Genomic DNA, 5,123 nt, shown 5'->3' with positions numbered 1-5,123 from the left:
CCCTTTGTGCTAGATGAAAGAACGTCTCTCCACATGCTCAGTTCTGAGAGATATGTGTGTGTGAAAGCCGTCCTTCACCTAGCTTGTTGGGAACACAAAGTTTCTTTTCAGTTGCAAATCCCACTCCATACATATATATGGGGAGGTACTAGCTCCAACTTGGTTTTTCAGTGAAAAATGCAGGAACTTCAAACCGGCACTAGAAAACAGACTGAGAAACCAGTGTAATAGATTATATTGCAACCCGTTCCCTTTGTGCTAGATGAACGAAAGTCTCTCCACATGCTCACTACTGAGAGATAAGTGTGTGTGAAAGCCGTCCTACATTTAGCTTGTTGGGAACTCAAAGTTTCTTTTTAGTTGCAAACTGCACCCCATACATATATATGGGGAGGTACTATATCCAACTCGGTTTTACAGTGAAAAATGCAGGAACTTCAAAGCGGAACTAGGAAACATACTGAGAAACCAGAGTAAAAGTTTCTCCTGCAACCCGTTCCCTTTGTGCAAGATGAACGAACGTCTCTTCTCATGCTCAGTTCTGAGAGATAAGTGAGTGTGTAAGCCGTCCTTCACCTAACTAGTTGGAAACACAGAGTTTCTTTTCAGTTGCCAACTCCAATCCATACATATATATGGGGAGGTACAAGCTGCAACTCGTTTTACAGCGAAAACTGCAGGAATTTCAAACCGGCACTACGAAACAGACTGAGAAACCAGAGTAAAAGTTTCTCCTGCAAAACTTTCCCTTTGTGATAGATGAACGAACGTCTCTCTACATGCTCAATTCTGAGAGATAATTGTGTGTGAAAGCCGTCCTTCACCTAGCTTGTTGGGAACACAAATTTTCTTTTCAGTTGCAAACTCCAATCCATACATATATATGGGAAGGTACTAGCTCCAACTCGGTTTCACAGTGAAAACTGCAGGAACTTCAAACCGGCACTAAGAAACAGACTGAGAAACCAGAGTAAAAGTTTCTCCTGCAACCCGTTCCATTTGTGCTAAATGAAATACCGTCTCTCCACATGCTCAGTTCTGAGAGATAAGTGTGTGTGAAAGCCGTCCTTCACCTAGCTTGTTGGGAACACAAAGTTTCTTTTCAGTTGCAAACACCAATCCATACATATATATGGGGAGGTACTAGCTCCAACACGCTTTTACAGTGAAATCTGCAGGAACTTCAAACCGGCAATAGGAAACAGACTGAGAAACCAGAGTAATAGATTATCTTGCAACCCCTTCCTTTGGGCTAGATGAAAGAACGTCTCTCCAAATGCTCAGTTCTGAGAAATAAGTGTGTGTGAAAGCCGTCCTTCACCTAGCTTGTTGGGAACACAAAGATTCTTTTCAGTTGCAAACTCCACTCCATACATATATATGGGGCGGTACTAGCTCCAACTCGGTTTTACAGTGAAAACTGCAGGAACTTAAACCGCCAATAAGGAAACAGGCTGAGAAACCAGAGTTAAAGTTTTTCCTGCAACCCGTTCCTTTTGTGCTAGATGAACGAACGTCTCTCCACATGCTCAGTTCTGAGAGATTAGTGTGTGTGAAAGCCGCCCTTCACATAGCTTGTTGGGAACACAAAGTTTCTTTTCAGTTGCAAAATCCACTCCATACATATATATGGGGAGGTACTAGCTCCAACTCGGTTTTACAGTGAAAAATGCAGGAACATCAAACCGGCACTAGGAAACAGACTGAGAAACCAGAGTAAAAGTTGCGCCTGCAACCCGTTCCCATTTTGCTAGATGAACGAACGTCTCTCCACATGCTCAGTTCTGAGAGATATGTGTGTGTGAATGCCGTTCTCCACCTAGCTTGTTTGGAACACAAAGTTTCTTTTCAGTTGCAAACTCCACCCCATACATATATATGGGTAGGTACTAGCCCCAACAGGGTTTTACAGTGAAAACCGCAGGAACTTCAAACCGGCACTAGAAAACAGACTGGGAAAACAAGGTAAAAGTTTTTCCTGCAACCCCTTCCTTTTGTGCTATATGAACGAACGTCTCTCCACATGCTCATTTCTGAGAGATAAGTGTGTGTGAAAGCCGTCCTTCAAATTTCTTGTTGGGAACACATAGTTTCTTTTCAGTTGCAAACTCCACCCCATACATATATATGGGTAGGTACTAGCCCCAACAGGGTTTTACAGTGAAAACCGCAGGAACTTCAAACCGGCACTAGAAAACAGACTGGGAAAACAAGGTAAAAGTTTTTCCTTCAACCCCTTCCCTTTGTGCTATATGAACGAACGTCTCTCCACATGCTCATTTCTGAGAGATAAGTGTGTGTGAAAGCCGTCCTTCAAATTTCTTGTTGGGAACACATAGTTTCTTTTCAGTTGCAAACTCCACTCCATACATATATATGGGGAGGTAATAGCTCCAACTCGGTTTTACAGTGAAAACTGCAGGAACTTCAAACCGGCACTAGGAAACAGAATGAGAACCCAGAGTAAAAGTTTCCCCTGCAACCCGTTCCCGTTGTGCTAGATTAACGAACGTCTCTCCACATGCTCAGTTCTGAGAGATAAGTGTGTGTGAAAGCCGTACTTCACCTAGCTTGTTGGGAACACAAAGTTTCTTTCCAGTTTCAAACTCCACTCCATACATATATATGGGGTGGTACTAGCTCCAACTCGGTTTTACAGTGAAAACTGGAGGAATTTCAAACCGGCACTAGGAAACAGACTGAGAAACCAGAGTAAAAGTTTCTCCTGCATCCCGTTCCATTTGTGCTAGATGAACGAAAGTCTCTCCACATGCTCAGTTCTGAGAGATAAGTGTGTGTGAAAGCCGACCTTCACTTAGCTTGTTGGGAACACAAAGTTTCTTTTCAGTTGCAAACTGCACTCCATACATATATATGGGGAGGTACTAGCTCCAACTCACTTTTACAGTGAAAACTGCAGGAACGTCAAACCGGCACTAGGAAACAGACTGAGAAACCAGAGTAAAAGTTTCTCCTGCAACCCGTTCCTTTTGTGCTAGATGAACGAACGTCTATGCACATGCTCAGTTCTGAGGGATAAGTGTGTGTGAAAGCCGTCCTTCACCTAGCTTGTTTGGAACACAAAGTTTCTTATCAGTTGCAAACTCAACTCCATACTTATATATGGGGAGGTACTAGCTCCAACTCGGTTTTTCAGTGAAAAATGCAGGAACTTCAAACCGGCACTAGGAAACAGACTGTGAAACCAGAGTAATAGATTATACTGCAACCCCTTCCCTTTGTGCTAGATGAATGAACTTCTCTCCACATGCTAAGTTCTGAGAGACAATTGTGTGTGAAAGCCGTCCTTCACCTAGCTTGTTGGGAACACAAAGTTTCTTTTCAGTTGCAAACTCCACTCCATGCATATATATGGGGAGGTACTAGCTCCAACTCGGTTTTACAGTGAAAACTGCAGGAACTTCAAACCGGCACTAGGAAACAGACTGAGAAACCAGAGATATGGTTTCTCCTGCAACCCGTTCCCTTTGTTCTAGATGAACGAACGTCTCTCAACATGATCAGTTCTGAGAGATAAGTGTGTGTGTAAGCCGAACTTCACTTAGGTTGTTGGGAACCCAAAGTTTCTTTTCAGTTGCAAACTCCACACCATACATATATATGGGGAGGTACTAGCCCCAACTGGGTTTTACAGTGAAAACTGCTGGAACATCAAACCGGCACTAGGAAACAGACAGAGAAACCAGAGTAAAATTTTCTCCTGCAAACCGTTCCCTTAGTGCTAGATGAACGAACGTCTCTCCACATGCTCAGTTCTGAGAGTTAAGTGTGTGTGAAAGCCGTCCTTCACCTAGCTTGTTTGGAACACAAAAATTCTTTTCAGTTTCTAACTCCACTCCATACATATATATGGGGAGGTACTAGCTCCAACTCGGTTTTACAGTGAAAACTGCAGGAACTTAATCCGTCACTAGGAAACAGACTGAGAAACCAGAGTAAAGTTTCTCCTGCAACCGTTCCCTTTGTGCTAGATGAACGAAAGTCTCTCCACATGCTCACTTCTGAGAGATAATTGTGTGTGAAATCCGTCCTTCACCTAGATTGTTGGGAACACAAAGTTTCTTTTCAGTTCCTAACACCACTCCAAACATATATATGGGGAGGTACTAGCTCCAACTAAATTTTACAGTGAAAACTGCAGGAACTTCAAACCGGCACTAGGAAACAGACTGAGAACCACAGTATAAGTTTCTCCTGCATCCCGTTCCATTTGTGCTAGATGAATGTTCGTCTCTCCACATGCTCAGTTCTGAGAAATAACTGTGTGTGAAAGCCGTACTTCACCTAGCTTGTTGGGAACACAAAGTTTCTTTTCAGTTGCAAACTCCACTCCATTCATATATAAGGGGAAGTACTAGCTCCAACTCGGTTTTACAGTGAAAACTGCAGGAAATTCAAACCGGCACTAGGAAACAGACTGAGAAACCAGAGTAAAAGTTTCTCCTGCAACCCGTTCCCTTTGTGCTAGATGAACGAACGTCTCTCCACATGTTCAGTTCTGAGAGATAAGTGTGTGTGAAAGCCGTACTTCACCTAGCTTGTTGGGAACACAAAGTTTCTTTTCAGTTGCAAACTCCACTCCATACATATATATGGGAAGGTACTAGCTCCAACTCGGTTTTACATTGAAAACTGCAGGAACTTCAAACCGGCACTAGGAAACAGACTGAGAAACCAGAGTAAAAGGTTCTACTGCAACCCGTTCCATTTGTGCTAGATGAACGATCGTCTCTCCACATGCTCAGTTCTGAGAGATAAGTGTGTGTGAAAGCCGTACTTCACCTAGCTTGTTGGGAACACAAAATTTCTTTTTAGTTGCAAACTCCTATCCATAAATATATATGGGGAGGTACTATCTCCAACTCGGTTTTTCAGTGAAAACTGCAGGAACTTCAAACCGGCACTAGGAAACAGACTGAGAAACCAGAGTAAAACTTTCTCCTGCAACCCGTTCAATTTGTGCTAGATGAACGAACGTCTCTCCTCATGCTAAGTTCTGAGAGATAATTGTGTGTGAAAGCCGTTCTTCACCTAGCTTGTTTGGAACACAAAGTTTCTGTTCAGTTGCAAACCCCACTCCAAACATATATATGGGGAGGTAC

This window comes from Camelus dromedarius, unplaced genomic scaffold, assembly GCF_036321535.1.
Source record: "Camelus dromedarius isolate mCamDro1 unplaced genomic scaffold, mCamDro1.pat HAP1_SCAFFOLD_178, whole genome shotgun sequence".
In the NCBI taxonomy this organism is placed as follows: Eukaryota; Metazoa; Chordata; class Mammalia; order Artiodactyla; family Camelidae; genus Camelus; species Camelus dromedarius.
Note: the sequence above shows the minus strand (reverse complement) of the source record.